Source organism: Oncorhynchus nerka, linkage group LG8, assembly GCF_034236695.1.
Source record: "Oncorhynchus nerka isolate Pitt River linkage group LG8, Oner_Uvic_2.0, whole genome shotgun sequence".
NCBI lineage: Eukaryota > Metazoa > Chordata > Actinopteri > Salmoniformes > Salmonidae > Oncorhynchus > Oncorhynchus nerka.
This window is the reverse complement of record NC_088403.1, coordinates 71497534-71517574: the sequence shown is the minus strand read 5'-3', so window position 1 is coordinate 71517574 and position 20041 is coordinate 71497534. Positions and strand designations below refer to the sequence as shown.

General features: G+C 58.1%; 1 long non-coding RNA gene across 1 annotated transcript in view; it reads right to left on the bottom strand.

Moving 5' to 3' along the window:
- Positions 1–19354, bottom strand: part of LOC135572996 (uncharacterized) — a 37934-nt gene extending 18580 nt beyond the window's left edge. Inside the window, exon 1 of the long non-coding RNA XR_010464611.1 lies at positions 19051–19354. This is a non-coding gene — a long non-coding RNA (uncharacterized LOC135572996). The remainder of the gene's footprint in view (positions 1–19050) is intronic.
- Between the last annotated feature and the right edge of the window lie 687 nt (positions 19355–20041).

Genomic DNA, 20041 nt, shown 5'->3' with positions numbered 1-20041 from the left:
GACCCCCCCCCTCCCAGCCCTCCTGTCAGCCACCCCCCTCCTCCCTGTCAGCCACCCTGACCCCTCCTCCCTAATAGCCCTCCTGACCCCCCCCTCCCTGTCAGCCACCCTGCCAGCCACCCTGAACCCCCCCCCTCCCTGTCAGCCCCTGATCCCCCCTCCTGACCCCCCTCCCTGTCAGCCACCCAGCCCTCCTGATCCCCCCCCTCCCTGTCAGCCACCCTGATAGCCCCTGACCCCCCCCCCTGTCAGCCACCCTGATAGCCCTCCTGACCCCCCTCCCTGTCCCTGATCAGCCACCCTTCAGCCCTGTCAGCCACCCTGACCCCCCCTCCCTGTCAGCCACCCTGATAGCCCTCCTGACCCCTTCCCCTCCCTGTCAGCCACCCTGATAGCCCTCCTGACCCCTCCCCCTCCCTGTCAGCCACCCTGACCCCCTCCCTGTCAGCCACCCTGATAGCCCTCCTGACCCCCTCCCTGTCAGCCACCCTGATAGCCCTCCTGACCCCCCCCTCCCTGTCAGCCACCCTGATAGCCCTCCTGACCCCCTCCCTGTCAGCCACCTGACCCCCTCCCTGTCAGCCACCCTGACCCCCCTCCCTGTCAGCCACCCTGATAGCCCTCCTGACCCCCCTCCCTGTCAGCCACCCTGATAGCCCCCTGACCCCCTCCCTGTCAGCCCCCACCCCCCTCCCTGTCAGCCACCCTGATAGCCCTCCTGACCCCCCTCCCTGTCAGCCACCCTGATACCCCCTGACACCCCCTCCCTGTCAGCCACCCAGCCCTCCTGACCCCCCCCCCCACCCTGATCAGCCCTCCTGACCCCCCCTCCCTGTCAGCCACCCTGATAGCCCTCCTGACCCCCCCCTCCCTGTCAGCCACCCTGATAGCCCTCCTGACCCCCCACCCTCCCTGTCAGCCACCCTGATGACCTCCTGACCCCCCTCCCTATCAGCCACCCTGCCAGCCCCCTGACCCCCCCCTGTCAGCCCTCCTGACCCCCTCCCTGTCAGCCCTCCTGACCCCCCTCCCTGTCAGCCCTCCTGACACCCCCCTCCCCTGTCAGCCACCCTGATAGCCCTCCTGACCCCCCCCCCTCCCTGTCAGCCCTCCTGACACCCCCTCCCTGTCAGCCACCCTGATAGCCCTCCTGACCACCCCCTCCCCCTCCCTGTCAGCCACCCTGATAGCCCTCCTGACACCCCCTCCCTATCAGCCACCCTGATAGCCCTCCTGACCCCCTCCCTGTCAGCCACCTGATAGCCCTCCTGACCCCCTCCCTGTCAGCCACCCTGATAGCCCTCCTGATCCCCCTCCCTGTCAGCCACCCTGATAGCCCTCCTGACACCCCCTCCCTGTCAGCCACCCTGATAGCCCTCCTGACACCCCCCCTCCTGTCAGCCACCCTGATAGCCCTCCTGACCCCCCCCTCCCTGTCAGCCACCCTGATAGCCCTCCTGACCCCCCCTCCCTGTCAGCCACCCTGATAGCTCTCCTGACCCCCTCCCCTCCCTGTCAGCCACCCTGATAGCCCTCCTGACACCCCCCCTCCCTGTCAGCCACCCTGACCCCTCCTCCCTAATAGCCCTCCTGACCCCTCCCTGTCAGCCACCTGCCAGCCACCCTGAACCCCCTCCCTGTCAGCCCTCCTGATCCCCCCTCCCTGTCAGCCCTCCTGACCCCCTCCCTGTCAGCCACCCTGATAGCCCTCCTGACCCCCCCCCTGTCAGCCACCCTGATAGCCCTCCTGACCCCCCTCCCTGTCAGCCACCCTGATAGCCCTCCTGACCCCCCCTCCCTGTCAGCCACCCTGATAGCCCTCCTGACCCCCCCTCCCTGTCAGCCCTCCTGAGCCCTCCTGACCCCCCTCCCTGTCAGCCACCCTGATAGCCCTCCTGACCCCCCCCTTCCTGACCCCCCCCTCCCTGTCAGCCACCCTGATAGCCCTCCTGACCCCCCCCTCCCTGTCAGCCACCCTGATAGCCCTCCTGACCCCCCCTCCCTGTCAGCCTCCTGACCCCCCCTCCCTGTCAGCCACCCTGATAGCCCTCCTGACCCCCTCCCTGTCAGCCACCCTGATGGCCCTCCTGACACCCCCTCCCTGTCAGCCACCTGATAGCCCTCCTTACCCCCCTCCCTGTCAGCCACCCTGATAGCCCCTGACCCCCCCCTCCCTGTCAGCCACCCCCCCCTCCCTGTCAGCCACCCTGATAGCCCTCCTGACCCCCCTCCCTGTCAGCCACCTGATAGCCCTCCTGACCCCCTCCCTGTCAGCCCACCCCCCTCCCTGTCAGCCACCCTGATAGCCCTCCTGACCCCCCTCCCTGTCAGCCACCCTGCCAGCCACTCCTGACACCCCTGTCAGCCACCCTGATAGCCCTCCTGACCCCCCCACCCTGATAGCCCCCTCCCTGTCAGCCACCCTAATAGCCTCCTGACCCACCCCCCTCCCTGTCAGCCACCCTGTCAGCCCTCCTGACCCCCCTCCTAATAGCCCTCCTGACCCACCCCCTCCCCTGTCAGCCACCCTGCCAGCCACCCTGAACCCCCTCCTCCCTGTCAGCCCTCCTGACCCCCCTCCCTGTCAGCCCTCCTGACCCCCCCTCCCTCCCTGTCAGCCAACCTGATAGCCCTCCTGACCCCCCCCCTCCCTGTCAGCCACCCTGATAGCCCTCCTGACCCCCCCCCCCCTCCCTGTCAGCCACCCTGATAGCCCTCCTGACCCCCCTCCCCTGTCAGCCCCCTGACCCCTCCCTGTCAGCCACCCTGATAGCCCTCCTGACCACCCCCCCCCCTCCCTGTCAGCCCCCTGATAGCCCTCCTGACCCCCTGCCACCCTGAGCCCTCCTGACCCCCCTCCCTGTCAGCCACCCTGATAGCCCTCCTGACCCCCCTCCCTGTCAGCCACCCTGATAGCCCTCCTGATCCCCCCTCCCTGTCAGCCACCCTGATAGCCCTCCTGACCCCCCCCTCCCTGTCAGCCACCCTGATAGCCCTCCTGACCCCCCCCCCTGTCAGCCACCCTGATAGCCCTCCTGACCCCCCCTCCTGTCAGCCACCCTGATAGCCCTCCTGACCCCCCTCCCTGTCAGCCACCCTGATAGCCCTCCTGACCCCCCCCTGTCAGCCACCCTGAACCCCCTCCTGTCAGCCCTCCTGTCAGCCCTCCCTGTCAGCCCTCTTGACCCCCTCCCTGTCAGCCACCCTAATAGCCCTCCTGACCCACCCCCTCCCTGTCAGCCACCCTGCCAGCCACCCTGAACCCCCCTCCTCCCTGTCAGACCCCCCCTCCCTGTCAGCCCTCCTGACCCCCCCCTCCCTGTCAGCCCCTGATAGCCCTCCTGACCCCCCCTCCCCTGTCAGCCACCCTGATAGCCCTCCTGACCCCCCTCCCCCTCCCTGTCAGCCACCCTGATAGCCACCCTGATACCCCCCTCTATCAGCCACCCTGAGCCCTCCTGACCCCCTCCCTGTCAGCCACCCTGATAGCCCTCCTGACCCCCTCCTCCCTGTCAGCCACCCTGATAGCCCTCCTGACACCCCCTCCCTGTCAGCCACCCTGATAGCCCTCCTGACCCCCTCCCCTGTCAGCCACCCTGACACCCCCCCTCCCTGTCAGCCACCCTGATAGCCCTCCTGACCCCCTCCCTGTCAGCCACCCTAATAGCCCTCCTGACCCCCCCTCCCCTGTCAGCCACCCTGAACCCCCCCCTCCCACCCTGTCAGCCCTCCTGAACCCCCCCCTCCCTGTCAGCCACCCTGATAGCCCTCCTGACCCCCCCCCTCCCTGTCAGCCACCTGATAGCCCTCCTGACCACCCCCCCTCCCTGTCAGCCACCCTGATAGCCCTCCTGACACCCCCTCCCTGTCATGCCACCCTGATAGCCCTCCTGACACCCCCTCCCTATCAGCCACCCTGATAGCCCCTCCCCCCTCCCTGTCAGCCACCCTGATAGCCCTCCCCCCCTCCTCCCTGTCAGCCACCCTGATAGCCCTCCTGACCCCCCCTCCCTGTCAGCCACCCTGATAGCCCTCCTGACCCCCCCTCCCTGTCAGCCACCCTGATAGCCCTCCTGACCCCCTCCTGTCAGCCACCCTGATAGCCCTCCTGACCCCCCTCCCTGTCAGCCACCCTGATAGCCCTCCTGACCCCCCTCCCTGTCAGCCACCCTGATAGCCCTCCTGACCCCCCTCCCTGTCAGCCACCCTGATAGCCCTCCTGACCCCCCCCTCCCTGTCAGCCACCCTGATAGCCCTCCTGACCACCCCCCCTCCCTGTCAGCCACCCTGATAGCCCTCCTGACACCCCCTCCCTGTCAGCCACCCTGATAGCCCTCCTGACACCCCCTCCCTATCAGCCACCCTGATAGCCCTCCTGACCCCCCCTCCCCTGTCAGCCACCCTGGAAATAGCCCTCCTGACCCACCCCTCCCTGTCAGCCACCCTGAACCCCCCTCCTCCCTGTCAGCCCTCCTGACCCCCTCCCAGTCAGCCCTCCTGTTGCCCACCCTCCCCTGTCCCCCACCCTAACTCCTGACCCCCTCCCTGTCAGCCACCCTGATAGCCCTCCTGACCCCCCCCCCTCCCTGTCAGCCACCCTGATAGCCCTCCTGACCCCCTCCTCCCTGTCAGCCACCCTGATAGCCCTCCTGACCCCCTCCCCTCCCTGTCAGCCACCCTGATAGCCCTCCTGACACCCCCTCCCTGTCAGCCACCCTGATAGCCCTCCTGTCCCCCTCCCTGTCAGCCACCCTGATAGCTCCCCCTGACCCCCTCCCTGTCAGCCACCCTGATCAGCCCTCCTGTCCCCCTCCCTGTCAGCCACCCTGATAGCCCTCCTGCCCCCTCCCTCCCTGTCAGCCACCCTGATAGCCCTCCTGACCACCCCCATCCTCCCTGTCAGCCACCCTGATAGCCCTCCTGACACCCCTGTTTATACCTGCCACCCTGATAGCCCTCCTGACACCCTCCCTATCAGCCACCCTGATAGCCCTCCTGACCCCCTCCCTGTCAGCCACCCTAATAGCCCTCCTGACCCCCCCCTCCCTGTCAGCCACCCTGAACCCCCTCCTCCCTGTCAGCCCTCCTGACCCCCTCCCTATCAGCCCTCCTGACCCCCACTCCCCTGTCAGCCACCCTGATAGCCCTCCTGACCCCCTCCCCTCCCTGTCAGCCACCCTGATAGCCCTCCTGACACCCCCTCCCTGTCAGCCACCCTGATAGCCCTCCTGACCCCCCCCTCCCTGTCAGCCACCCTGATAGCCCTCCTGACCCCCCTCCCTGTCAGCCACCCTGATCTGACCCCCCCTCCCTGTCAGCCCCCTGATAGCCCTCCTGACCCCCCTCCCTGTCAGCCACCAGCCCTCCTGACCCACCCCTCCCTGTCAGCCACCCTGACCCCCCCTCCTCCCTGTCAGCCCCTGACCCCCCCTCCCTGTCAGCCCTCCTGACCCCCTCCCTGTCAGCCACTCCCTGATAGCCCTCCTGACCCCCTCCCCTGTCCAGCCACCCTGATAGCCCTCCTGACCACCCCCTCCCCTCCCTGTCAGCCACCCTGATAGCCCTCCTGACCCCCTCCTCCCTATCAGCCACCCTGATAGCCCTCCTGACCCTCTCCCTGTCAGCCACCCTGATAGTCCTCCCTGTCAGCCCTCCTGACACCCCCTCCCCCTGTCAGCCACCCTGATAGCCCTCCTGACCCCCTCCCTGTCAGCCCTCCTGACCCCCCTCCCTGTCAGCCACCCTGATAGCCCTCCTGACCACCCTCCCCTCCCTGTCAGCCACCCTGATAGCCCTCCTGACAAGACTCCCTATCAGCCACCCTGATAGCCCTCCTGAAAAGGGGTCAGCCACCCTGATAGCCCTCCTGACCCCCCTCCCTGTCAGCCACTTTAAATAGGCATCCTCCACCCCTCCCTGTCAGCCACCCTGCCAGCCACCCTGAACCCCCTCTCCCTGTCAGCCCTCCTGACCCCCCTCCCTGTCAGCCCTCCTGACCCCCTCCCTCCCTGTCAGCCACCCTGATAGCCCTCCTGAACCCCCCTCCCTATCAGCCACCCTGATAGCCTCCTGACCCCCCCTCCCTGTCAGCCACCCTGATGAGCCCTCCTGACCCCCCTCCCTATTCATACCCTGATAGCCCTCCTGACCACCCCCTCCCTGTCAGCCACCCTGCCAGCCCCCTGAACCCCCTCCCTGTCAGCCCCCTGATAGTCCCTCCTGACTTCCCTCCCTATCACCAACCTGATAGGTCTCCTGACCCCCCATCCTCCCTATTCAGCCACCCCTGATAGCCCTCCCTGACACCCCTCCCTATCAAAAACCCTGTCAGCCCACCTGATAAATTCCCTGTCAGCCACCCTGATAGCCCCCTGACCCCCCCTCCCCTGTCAGCCCTCCTGACCCCCTGACCCCTGTCTGACCCTCCTGATCCCCTCCCTGATAGCCCTCCTGACCACCGGCCCTCCCTGATAGCCCTCCTGACCACCCCCTCCCTCCCTGTCAGCCACCCTGATAGCCCTCCTGACACCCCCTCCCTTTCATGCCACCCTGATAGCCCTCTGACTGGACTCCTGTCAGCCACCCTGATAGTGGGACAAATATCTCCTGTCAGCCCTCCTGACACCCCCCTCCCTGTCAGCCACCCTGATAGCCCTCCTGACCCCTCCCTGTCAGCCCTCCTGACACCCCCCCCCCCTGTCAGCCATCCTGATGGCCCTCCTGACCACCCCCTCCCCTCCCTGTCAGCCACCCTGATAGCCCTCCTGACACCCCCTCCCTAGTCAGCCACCCTGATAGCCCTCCTGACCTCCCCTCCCTGTCAGCCACCCTGATAGCCCTCCTGACACCCCCCTCCCTGTCAGCCACCCTGATAGCCCTCCTGACCCCCCCCTCCCTGTCAGCCACCCTGATAGTTCTTGACTGACCCCCTCCCTAAATCAGCCACCCTGCCAGCCACCCTAAACCCCCTCCTTCAAGTCAGCCCTCCTGACCCCCCTCCCTCAGCCCTCCTGACCCCCCTCCTCCCTGTCAGCCAACCTGATAGCCCTCTGACCCAACCTCCCCTCCCTGTCAGCCACCCTGATAGCCCTCCTGACACCTCCCTATCAGCCACCCTGATAGCCCTCCTGACCCCCCTCCCTGATAGCCACCCTGACCCCCCTCCTAAACCCTGAATCAGCCCTCCTGATTATCCTCCTGTCAGCCCTCCTGACCCCCTTCCTCCCTGTCAGCCCCCTGACCCCCCTCCCTGTCAGCCACCCTGATAGCCCTCCTGACCCCCTCCCCTCCCTGTCAGCCACCCTGATAGCCCTCCTGGACCCCCTCCCTCCCTGTCAGCCACCCTGATAGCCCTCCTGACACCACTCCCCTGTCAGCCACCCTGATAGCCCTCCTGACCCCCTCCCTGTCAGCCACCCTGATAGCCCTCCTGACCCCCCTCCCTGTCAGCCACCCTGATAGCCCTCCTGACCCCCTCCCTGTCAGCCACCCTGATAGCCCTCCTGACCCCCCCTCCCTGTCAGCCACCCTGATAGCCCCTCCTCCCTGTCAGCCACCCTCCTGACCCCCCCTCCCTGTCAGCCACCCTGATAGCCCTCCTGACCCCCCTCCCTGTCAGCCACCCTGATAGCCCTCCTGACCCCCTCCCTGTCAGCCACCCTAGAGAGAGAGACCCCCCCTCCCTGTCAGCCAGAGAGAGCCCTCCTGACCCCCCTCCCTGTCAGCCACCCTAATAGCCATCCTGACCCACCCCCTCCCTGTCAGCCACCCTGCCAGCCACCCTGAACCCCCTCCTCCCTGTCAGCCCTCCTGACCCTCCCTGTCAGCCACCCTGATACACCCTCTGACCCCCTCCTGTCTGTCAGCCACCCTGATAGCCCACCTGACCCCCCTCCCTGTCTGCCACCCTGATAGCCCTCCTGACCCCCTCCCTGTCAGCCACCCTGGTCCCTCCTGACCCCTCCCTGTCACCACCCTGGTAGCCACTCCTGACCCACTCCTGTCAGCCACCCTAATAGCCATCCTGACACCACACTCCCTGTCAGCCACCCTGATCCAGCCACCACTGAACCCCTCCTCCCTGTCAGCCCTCCTGACCACCCTCCCTGTCAGCCACCCTGTCCCTCCTGACCCCCCTCCCTCCCCTGTCAGCCACCCTGATAGCCCTCCTGACCCCACCCCCTGTCAGCCACCCTGATAGCCCTCCTGACCCACTCCTCACTGTCAGCCACCCTGATACCTGACCACCCCACCCCTCCCTGTCAGCCACCCTGATAGCCCTCCTGACATCCTCTCCTCTATCAGCCACCTGATAGCCCTCCTGACCCCCTCCCTGTCAGCCACCCTGATAGGCCCTCTGACCCCCCTCCTCCCTGTCAGCCACCCTGATAGCCCTCCTGACACCCCCCCCCCCCCCCTCCTCCCTGATGCAGCCCTCCTGACACCAGCTGGCCTCCCTGTCAGCCACCCTGTAGCCCTCCTGGACCCCCCTCCTGTCAGCCACCCTGAGGGGAGCTCCCGACCCCCTCCCTGTCAGCCACCCTGATAGAGAGACAGACCTTCTCCCAGTCAGCCACAGAATAGCCCTCCTGACCCCCTGAGAGTCAGCCAAGAGATAGCCCTCCAGACCCCCCCTCCCTGTCAGCCAGAGAGAGAGACAGACTGAGAGAGAGACAGAGGGTCAGCGACCCTGATTAGACAGAGGGAGAGAAAGGATTTGTCAGCCACCCTGATCCAAGACCTCCTGAGACAGATAAGAGATATCAGCCACCCTGATAGCCCTCCTGACCCCCTCCCTGTCAGCCACCCTGATAGCCCTCCTGAGAGACAGAGAGAGTCAGAGACAGACATGATAGCCCTCTGACCCCCCCAGGACTCCCTGTCAGCCACCCTGATAGAGACTCCTGACCCCCTCCCAGAACATTCCCTGTCAGCCACCTGATAGCCCTCCAGACACCCCCTGTCAGCCACCCTGATAGCCCTCCTGACGGAAGAGAGAGTCAGCCACATCCTGAGAGCCCCCTGACCCCCCTCCCTGTCAGAAAACCCTGATAGCCCTCTGACCCCCTCCCTGTCAGCCACCCTGATAGCCCTCCTGACCCCCAAACCCTGTCAGCCACCCTAATAGCCCCAGAAAAGAGAGAAATGACCCCTCCCTGTCAGCCACCCTGCCAGGCCACCCTGAACCCCCTCCTCCCTGTCAGCCCTCCTGACCCGCCCCCCCTGTCAGCCCTCCTGACCCCCTCCATGTCAGCCACCCCTGATGGCCCTCTGACCCTCCCTCCATGTCAGCCACCCAGGATGAGCCCTCCCTGACCACACCCCCCCCCTAACATGTCAGCCACCCTGATGAGGTCTGACCCCCTCCCTATCAGCCACCCAGGATGAGGGTCCTGACCCCCTCCCTGTCAGCACCCTGATAATTCCCTCTGACCCCCCTCCATGTCAGCCTCCTGATATCTGACCCTCCCTGTCAGCCACCCTGATTGCCCTCAGAGAACCTGAGCCCCCTCCCTGTGAGGCTTCCCCCTCCCTGTCAGCCACCCAGGGTGATAGCCCTCCTGACCACCCCTCCCTCCCTGTCAGCCACCCTGATAGCCCTCCTGACACCCCCCCCTATCAGCACCCAGGATGAGCCCTCCTGACCCCCCTCCCTGTCAGCCACCCTGAGAGAGCCTCCTGACCCCCTCCCTGTCAGCACCCTGAGGAGGGTCCTGACCCCCCTCCATGTCAGCACCTCCTGACACCCCCTAACATGTCAGCACCCCTGACACCCCCCTCCCTCCCTGTCAGCCACCCTGATAGCCCTCCTGACCTCCCTGTCAGCCACCCTGAGGAGCCCTCTGACCCCCCTGTCAGCACCCTGGTGAGGGAGGTTGACCCCCCCCTCACATGTCAGCCACCCTGATAGCCCTCCTGACCCTCATGTCAGGCCAGGGTGAGGAGACCCTCCTGACCCCCCTCCCTGTCAGCCACCCTGTGAGGACCCTTGACCCCCTCCCTGTCAGCCACCCTGATAGCCACTCCTGACCCCCTAACCTGTCAGCCACCCTGAGGGAGCCTCCTGACCCCCTCCCTGTCAGCCACCCTGATAGCCCTCCTGACCCCCCCTCCCTGTCAGCCACCCTGATAGCCCTCCTGACCCCCTCACCTTGGGTGGGAAAGGTTTAACATGCAGCATTTAGAATTCAGAATTCAAACCTTTCTTGAGCAAAAATGGAATAAGTAAATTGTCTTTCTCCCTAACCATCACAATACTGATCATATTACACACACTGATTAATAAACACGTCCACCCCAAAAAGGGAGAGGCAAAATCTTAACATGCGGGTCCACCCACTGGCGTCAGGTTGACTGTGCCACACAGAGATCCTGGTTGAGTCCCAGGCTCTGTCACAGCCGGCTGTGACCGGGAGGGCCCATGGGAGGGTTGCACATGCAGCTGTAAACCCAGTGATTGTCTGGGTTAACATGCAGCAAGGGAGGGTTTTCACACACACCAACAGGGGATGTTCTTGTCCCATAGCCCACTAGCGACTCCTGAGGAATGCTGAGGGAGTGCACGGTTGACCCGAACATTGGTCCAGCTGGCTTCCAGGGGTTGGAGGGCATTGTGTCAAGAAGCAGTGCAGCGGGAGCAGTGTTGATGGCTCTGACCTTAGCCTCTAGCACCCAGTCCGTACAGGAGTTCATGGCTCTCGACCTTCGCCTCCCAGTCCGTGAGGAGTTCATGGCTCTCGACCTTCGCTCCCGAGTCCGTGAGGAGTTCATGGCTCTCGACCTTCGCCTCTCCCAGGGTGACAGGAGTTCATGGCTCCGACCTTCGCCTCCCGAGTCCGTACAGGAGTTGCAGCGATGAGACAAGACTGTAACTACCAATTGATACCAGGAAAAGGGAGGGAAGAAAAAAATTAGAAAAATTATTTTGCTTGCTTTATTGACTTTAAAAAGGCATTTGATTATATTTGGTACAAAGCACTAACATTCAAAATTATCCAAAGTGGGCTTGGTGGTAAGGTGTATGACTTAATAAAATGTAGTACACAGAAAACAAGTGTGCAATAAAAATGAAAAACCAAAGTACAGAATTATTAACATGTAGCACCCAGGTGTGAGACAAGGCTGGTTTGAGTCCAAACCTTTTCAATATTTATATCAAGAATTAGCAGACATGTTGGACCATTCTGCAGCACCCAGGGTTGACTCACACTATTTAACAGGGTGAAATACCTGCTATATGCTGATGACTTGGTTCTTCTATCACCAACCAAAGAAGGTCTTCAACAGAACATTAATATTCTAGGGACAATATTGCCATAATCTGGCACCCAGGGTACATTTAAAAAAAAAAAAAAAAAAAACGATGTCAAAACACAAATATAAATTCACCTTGAACAAAACCATAATTGAACACACACAAAACGACTCATGACCTTGGTCTGACCATATCTGCACCCAGGGAAACTGTAATATGCACTCAAAGAAGCACCCAGGGTGAATAATAATAAAAATGAAACTATTCAAAATCAACATCCCAGGGTGAGGGAATTTGGACCAAAATATTTGACCCAGTGTAAAATCCTAGCTTTTTATGACCCAAGTGAGGTTTGGGGGCCCTCAAACTGGACCCAAAATGTGGGACAAATATCTCATTCAAGCACCCATGGAAAAGTGAGAGAAATACACCTAACGCTTTCCAGTGGTAATGAAAATTCAGCAAAAGATCATTAAAATTTTGCTACATCTAAATTCAAGCACCCAGGGAAGCCTAGTGGTTGAGCGTTGGACTGTAGCACCCAGGGTGAGGGTTCAAACATGAGCTGACAAGGTGACAAATCTGTCGTTCTGCCCTGAACATGCAGTTAACCCACTGTTCCCATGCCGTCATTGAAAATAAGAATGTGTTCTTAACTGACTTGCCTGGTTAAATAAAGGTAAAATTTAAAAAATTTAAAAAGTCCAAATTCAAGTCTGCAATTTAAACTATTAAACCCAAGAGCTGAGCCCAAAATGCAGCCCTCTCAGTCAGCTGGTGTTGGACCTCAACAACCTGACACCCACTGCTTGAAAAGAAAGAATTCCAATAAACAAAATCATGAACCAATCAAAGGACTCATCTTTACAACATTGGAAGAACTAAAACTAAATTGATATCTGACCCTAAACAGAGAATATGAATTGGCTGATTATCTCTGCTCTGTCAGGATGAAGGGGAGAGACAGATCCTTACCATGTAGCACCCTGGGTGAGGGATTGGCAATAGAAACCAGGCAGACATAAAAGACATGGCTACCCAAGAGAGGAGCGTGTCACATGCAGCACCCAGGGGAGGTAGAAACAGAGATGACAGAGACAGCAGCACACACATAGGAGAGAGGAGGCACAGACAGAGAGACAGGAGTGAGAGGAGACCCTAACAGAGAGAGAGAGAGATGCAGACACACAGGGTGAGAGAGAAAGAGAGAGATGCAGCACCCAGGGAGAGAGAGAGAGAGAGAGCACCCAGGGTGAGGGAGGAGTTGCACAGAGAGAGAGCACACAGGGAGAGGGAGGGTTGACCCTAACATGCAGCACCCAGGGTGAGAGAGACACACAGAGAGATGCAGCACCCAGAGAGAGAGTTGACCCTAAACATGTAGCACCCAGAGGTGAGGACCCTAACAGAGGGAGACACACATGCAGCACACAGAGGTGAGGGAGGGCAGAGAGAACATGCAGCACCCAGGGTGAGGGAGTTGGCACAGAGACATGACACACACACACAGAGTGAGAGTTGCACAGACATGAGCACCCAGAGTGAGAGAGAGGCAGAGAGAGACACACACAAACCCAGAGGAGGCACAGAGAGGGAGAGACATGCACACACATAGAGAGGGAGAGGCACAGAGAGAGCAGCACACACAAATGCAGCACTGAGGGAACACACACACAGGGAGAGGAGTCTGACCTAACATGAGACACACACACACACACACAGTCTGTCACTGACCTGATCAGCACCCACACACACACACACACACACACACACACTGTCTGTCACTGACCTGATCCACACACACACACACACTGTCTGTCACTGACCTGATCCACACCACAAAGACAAAGAGAGCTAGGAGCCAGGGACCTGCAAGAGACCTCTCCTCATTCACCACATGCTGTAACACAGAGAAACAGGACAGGGTTAATACCAGAGAGGACAGGGTTAATATCACACACACACACAGAGAGAGACAGAGGAGAGAGAGAGAGAGACAGAGAGAGACAGAGAGAGAGAGAGGAGAGAGACCCTAGACAGAGCAGAGAGAGATGAGAGAGAGAGAGAGACATGCAGCAGACAGAGAGAGAGAGAGAGCTGAGAACAGAGAGAGAGAGAGACAGAGAGAGAGAGAAAGAGACAGAGAGAGAGAGGAGAGACAGAGTTGAGAGAGAGAGATGAGCACCCAGAGAGAGAGAGTTGACAGAGAGAGAGACAGGGAGAGAGAGAGAGAGACAGAGAGAGAGAGAGAGGAGACAGAGGGAGACCCAGCGAGAGAGAGACAGAGGGAGAGAGAGAGACAGAGAGAGGAGAGAGAGAGAGAGAGACAGAGAGGCAGGAGAGAGACAGAGAGAGAGACAGAGAGAGTGAGAGAGAGAGAGAAGAGAGACCCAGAGACAGAGAGGGTTGAGAACAGAGCAGAGGGAAGAGGGTTGAGAGAGAGAGCACCCAGAGAGAGAGACAGAGAGAGAAAGAGACAGAGAGGAGAGAGAGGAGAGAGAAAGAAGAGAGAGAGAGGAGAGAGAGACAGAGAGAGACAGAGGTGAGGGGAGAGAGAGACGGAAGAGAGAGGGTGAGAGAGAGACAGAGAGAGACAGAGGGTGAGAGAGAGATGAGAGAGACCCTAACATGTAGCACCCAGGGAGAGGGTTGACCTAACATGCAGCACCCAGGGTGAGGGTTGACCCTAACATGTAGCACCCAGGGTGAGGGTTGACCCTAACATGTAGCACCCAGGGTGAGGGTTGACCCTAACATGTAGCACCCAGGGTGAGGGAGGGTTGACCCTAACATGCAGCACCCAGGGTGAGGGAGGGTTGACCCTAACATGTAGCACCCAGGGTGAGGGAGGGTTGACCCTAACATGTAGCACCCAGGGTGAGGGAGGGTTGACCCTAACATGCAGCACCCAGGGTGAGGGAGGGTTGACCCTAACATGTAGCACCCAGGGTGAGGGTTGACCCTAACATGCAGCACCCAGGGTGAGGGAGGGTTGACCCTAACATGTAGCACCCAGGGTGAGGGAGGGTTGACCCTAACATGCAGCACCCAGGGTGAGGGAGGGTTGACCCTAACATGCAGCACCCAGGGTGAGGGTTGACCCTAACATGTAGCACCCAGGGTGAGGGAGGGTTGACCCTAACATGCAGCACCCAGGGTGAGGAGGGTTGACCCTAACATGCAGCACCCAGGGTGAGGGTTGACCTAACATGTAGCACCCAGGGTGAGGGAGGGTTGACCCTAACATGCAGCACCCAGGGTGAGGGAGGGTTGACCCTAACATGTAGCACCCAGGGTGAGGGTTGACCTAACATGTAGCACCCAGGGTGAGGGGGTTGACCCTAACATGCAGCACCCAGGGTGAGGGAGGTTGACCCTAACATGTAGCACCCAGGGTGAGGAGGGTTGACCCTAACATGCAGCACCCAGGGTGAGGGAGGGTTGACCCTAACATGCAGCACCCAGGGTGAGGAGGGTTGACCCTAACATGCAGCACCCAGGGTGAGGGAGGGTTGACCCTAACATGCAGCACCCAGGGTGAGGGAGGGTTGACCCTAACATGCAGCAGCACCCATGCAGCACCCAGGGTGAGGAGGGTTGACCCTAACATTTAGCACCCAGGGTGAGGGTTGACCCTAACATGTAGCACCCAGGGTGAGGGAGGGTTGACTCCTAACATGCAGCACCCAGGGTGATGGGAGGATATTGGTTGACCCTAACATGCAGCACCCAGGGTGAGGGTTGACCCTAACATGCAGCACCCAGGGTGAGGGGAGGGTTGACCCTAACATGCAGCACCCAGGGTGAGGGTTGACCCTAACATGTTTTTAGCACCCAGGGTGAGGGAGGGTTGACCCTAACATGCAGCACCCAGGGTGAGGGAGGGTTGACCCTAACATGTAGCACCCAGGGTGAGGGTTGACCCTAACATGTAGCACCCAGGGTGAGGGTTGACCCTAACATGTAGCACCCAGGGTGAGGGTTGACCCTAACATGTAGCACCCAGGGTGAGGGAGGGTTGACCCTAACATGCAGCACCCAGGGTGAGGGAGGGTTGACCCTAACATGCAGCACCCAGGGTGAGGGAGGGTTGACCCTAACATGCAGCACCCAGGGTGAGGGAGGGTTGACCCTAACATGCAGCACCCAGGGTGAGGGAGGGTTGACCCTAACATGCAGCACCCAGGGTGAGGGTTGACCCTAACATGTAGCACCCAGGGTGAGGGAGGGTTGACCCTAACATGCAGCACCCAGGGTGAGGGAGGGTTGACCCTAACATGCAGCACCCAGGGTGAGGGTTGACCCTAACATGTAGCACCCAGGGTGAGGGAGGGTTGACCCTAACATGCAGCACCCAGGGTGAGGGAGGATTGACCCTAACATGCAGCACCCAGGGTGAGGGAGGGTTGACCCTAACATGTAGCACCCAGGGTGAGGGAGGGTTGACCCTAACATGTAGCACCCAGGGTGAGGGAGGGTTGACCCTAACATGTAGCACCCAGGGTGAGGGTTGACCCTAACATGTAGCACCCAGGGAGAGGGAGGGTTGACCCTAACATGTAGCACCCAGGGTGAGGGTTGACCCTAACATGCAGCACCCAGGGTGAGGGAGGGTTGACCCTAACATGTAGTACCCAGGGTGAGGGTTGACCCTAACATGTAGCACCCAGGGTGAGGGAGGGTTGACCCTAACATGCAGCACCCAGGGTGAGGGAGGGTTGACCCTAACATGCAGCACCCAGGGTGAGGGAGGGTTGACCCTAACATGCAGCACCCAGGGTGAGGGAGGGTTGACCCTAACATGTAGCACCCAGGGTGAGGGTTGACCCTAACATGTAGCACCCAGGGTGAGGGAGGGTTGACCCTAACATGTAGCACCCAGGGTGAGGGAGGGTTGACCCTAACATGCAGCACCCAGGGTGAGGGAGGGTTGACCCTAACATGTAGCACCCAGGGTGAGGGTTGACCCTAACATGTAGCACCCAGGGTGAGGGAGGGTTGACCCTAACATGCAGCACCCAGGGTGAGGGAGGGTTGACCCTAACATGTAGCACCCAGGGTGAGGGAGGGTTGACCCTAACATGCAGCACCCAGGGTGAGGGAGGGTTGACCCTAACATGTAGCACCCAGGGTGAGGGAGGGTTGACCCTAACATGCAGCACCCAGGGTGAGGGAGGGTTGACCCTAACATGCAGTACCCAGGGTGAGGGTTGACCCTAACATGCAGCACCCAGGGTGAGGGAGGGTTGACCCTAACATGTAGCACCCAGGGTGAGGGAGGGTTGACCCTAACATGCAGCACCCAGGGTGAGGGAGGGTTGACCCTAACATGCAGCACCCAGGGTGAGGGAGGGTTGACCCTAACATGTAGCACCCAGGGTGAGGGAGGGTTGACCCTAACATGCAGCACCCAGGGTGAGGGTTGACCCTAACATGTAGCACCCAGGGTGAGGGAGGGTTGACCCTAACATTCAGCACCCAGGGTGAGGGAGAGTTGACCCTAACATGCAGCACCCAGGGTGAGGGAGGGTTGACCCTAACATGTAGCACCCAGGGTGAGGGAGGGTTGACCCTAACATGCAGCACCCAGGGTGAGGGAGGGTTGACCCTAACATGCAGCACCCAGGGTGAGGGAGGGTTGACCTAACATGTAGCACCCAGGGTGAGGAGGGTTGACCCTAACATGCAGCACCCAGGGTGAGGGTTGACCCTAACATGTAGCACCCAGGGTGAGGGAGGGTTGACCCTAACATGCAGCACCCAGGGTGAGGGAGGGTTGACCCTAACATGCAGCACCCAGGGTGAGGGAGGGTTGACCCTAACATGCAGCACCCAGGGTGAGGGAGGGTTGACCCTAACATGCAGCACCCAGGGTGAGGGTTGACCCTAACATGCAGCACCCAGGGTGAGGGAGGGTTGACCCTAACATGCAGCACCCAGGGTGAGGGAGGGTTGACCCTAACATGTAGCACCCAGGGTGAGGGAGGGTTGACCCTAACATGTAGCACCCAGGGTGAGGGAGGGTTGACCCTAACATGCAGCACCCAGGGTGAGGGTTGACCCTAACATGCAGCACCCAGGGTGAGGGAGGGTTGACCCTAACATGTAGCACCCAGGGTGAGGGAGGGTTGACCCTAACATGCAGCACCCAGGGTGAGGGAGGGTTGACCCTAACATGTAGCACCCAGGGTGAGGGAGGGTTGACCCTAACATGCAGCACCCAGGGTGAGGGAGGGTTGACCCTAACATGCAGCACCCAGGGTGAGGGAGGGTTGAACGCTTTGGATTTTAAAACCTCTAATGTATCCATTTAATCTTAAATATTATAAAACTATTTAAGAAATAAGGATATAATCCCTAATTTAATTTTACAACAGATTAGTGGTCTAGAATTCTTACTCAGATGCAACTTTGATGTGGGTAAAAACCCTATCAATCTGGAATAATAAAGATTTAAAATACAAAAACAAGTCTTTAATGACGTACGATATGAATACGATGATATGATTATTGTCTGGTAAATATTGTATATCTAATGAGGTGAACGAAGTATCATACAAACTCATTCATAGAATCTACCTTGTAAAGACCTCTATCATACACAGATGTAAAATAGCTGTTGATAACTAATGTGTATTTTGTGGTTGTGAACCAGAAACACTTGACCGTTTATTTTGGGGTCTGCTCTTATGCCAGAAGATATGAAGATTTGATTTGAAAAGAAACAACTATTAATGTTCATTTGAAAGACTCTGATATGATGTTTTAATTTTGATCCAAATGATATGGACCCTGATTTAACTTTCATTTCATGGAAGATTCGTTATCCATCAAATGAAGTGGACGGAGAACCAACCCCTCTTCACATTATTTAAGATAGAATTTGAATATTATTTTGAAATGATTAGTAAATGAAAATGCATCTTTATATGTGATGAAACATGCAGGGAGCAGGTCTCGAACCCTTGACCTTCTAGCCAGAAGTCCAGCGCGGTCTGTGCCACAACAGTATGCCGAGTCGATATCCGCCCTTATAAACCCAGGGTCGTTACACTACTATTGTTTGTATATTTCAGTTTTTTGTACTTCTTATGGTCATAATAAAAATAAATAAATCAGCTAACGTTAGTTGAGTACGTTAACCGTAGTCTTCTGGACGTGTCCTCGCGTTAGGGTCCTGCTGTGTTTCTCGTTAGCCATTTTCTTCCGTTGTTCCACCGTCTTGTGGTGAACCGGCGTCAAATCAGTCACATGATTTGCGTCCAGATCACCGAGGCAACGGGTTCGCCTGGCGTCCAGATCACCAACGCAACGGGTTCGCCTGGCGTCCAGATCACCAACGCAACGGGTTCGCCTGGCGTCCAGATCACCAACGCAACGGGTTCGCCTGGCGTCCAGATCACCAACGCAACGGGTTCGCCTTTTGTCAGCCGGACGGCTACCGGAAGCTGATGCTTCTACCGCGTCACGTGATGAGGGTGAGGCGCACTGAGATACATGTTTGCTAAGGACAGATCTAGGATCGGTTTATTATATCTACCCCAAACTAGACCAAAATACATAGGGCTGGAAGTACAACGCAAAAAAATAGACCTTGAATCAGTTTAAATTACACGAGAATGACATCAGATTGTTAGCAGGTGTCTTCTAGGTTTAATATATATTTTCGCCCTAGATGTCTTCAGGAACCCTGGCGACTGCATTTCAAGCAGTGTTTTTGATATATCTATTCACGTAGCCAAGTTATAACATATTTTACATGGACTTATTTTAGCTGTGCATGCCCCTTCAAGTACCTTCTGTCTCCCAGTTTCGCTGTAACTGTCCACCATCTTCCTAAACTCGTCGGTTTCGTCGTGATCCTCGCCGATGTAACCGTCGTTGGGATGTGCTTCACGATACTTCTCTGTGTTGGTCGGCAGTTTGAACACTTTTCTCTGTCTCACATCCATATTTTCATACATTTTGCAGCGCAAACAAAATACACGTTTTTTTTTCCTGAACCTTGTCTTCTGGGGACTGGAAAGTTTATAGCTAACAACTTGAAGCAACGCCGTTGGTTAGAGCAGTCCATGCACGTCATTCCGCACGGATCCGGAAGAGGGCGCATGCGTAGCATGCGTCGACCATACCAGTATTTTAGTCTTAATTTCAGGGACTCTTGAGTCGGGAAGATCCTTGCTCTGCAAGGAAACTATTTAATAGTTGAAAAAATATATTTTGTTGCCTTTATTTATACAATTTAGGGTAGTTTTATAAGGGGAAGATTTGCTTTTGGAATTGAAAAAATATTTTTTTATATATTACATTTCTATATGCCTAATTTTAAGAGGCAAAAAGAGTCTGTTTTGAGTCTGTTTTGAGTATTTTGTTGTCAACTCTGTCAGTGATGTCTAAACCCCCTTAAGATCAATCATTTTTGTCAATATTCTGAAAAAAATATTTGGATCACTATTCTGCAACACATGCTTAAACTATTCAAATCAAATGTATTGGTCACACACACATTTATCAGATGGGTGTAGAGAAACCCTTGTGTTCCCAGCTCCAACAGTGCAGTATTATTTAACTATTTACAACAATACACACATCTAAACAGTAAAGAAAAATGCAATTACGAAATAAATAAATATTGATTTACTTGCTGAACTAGACCTAAGGGATAATGTTTGCTTTATAGATGTTTTATGTTCTGAATCTGAAATCATGCCAACATTTATACTATAAAATATAATACACTATAAAATAAATAGAAGTTTGGAGATTTGTATGACATATTTTAATAAT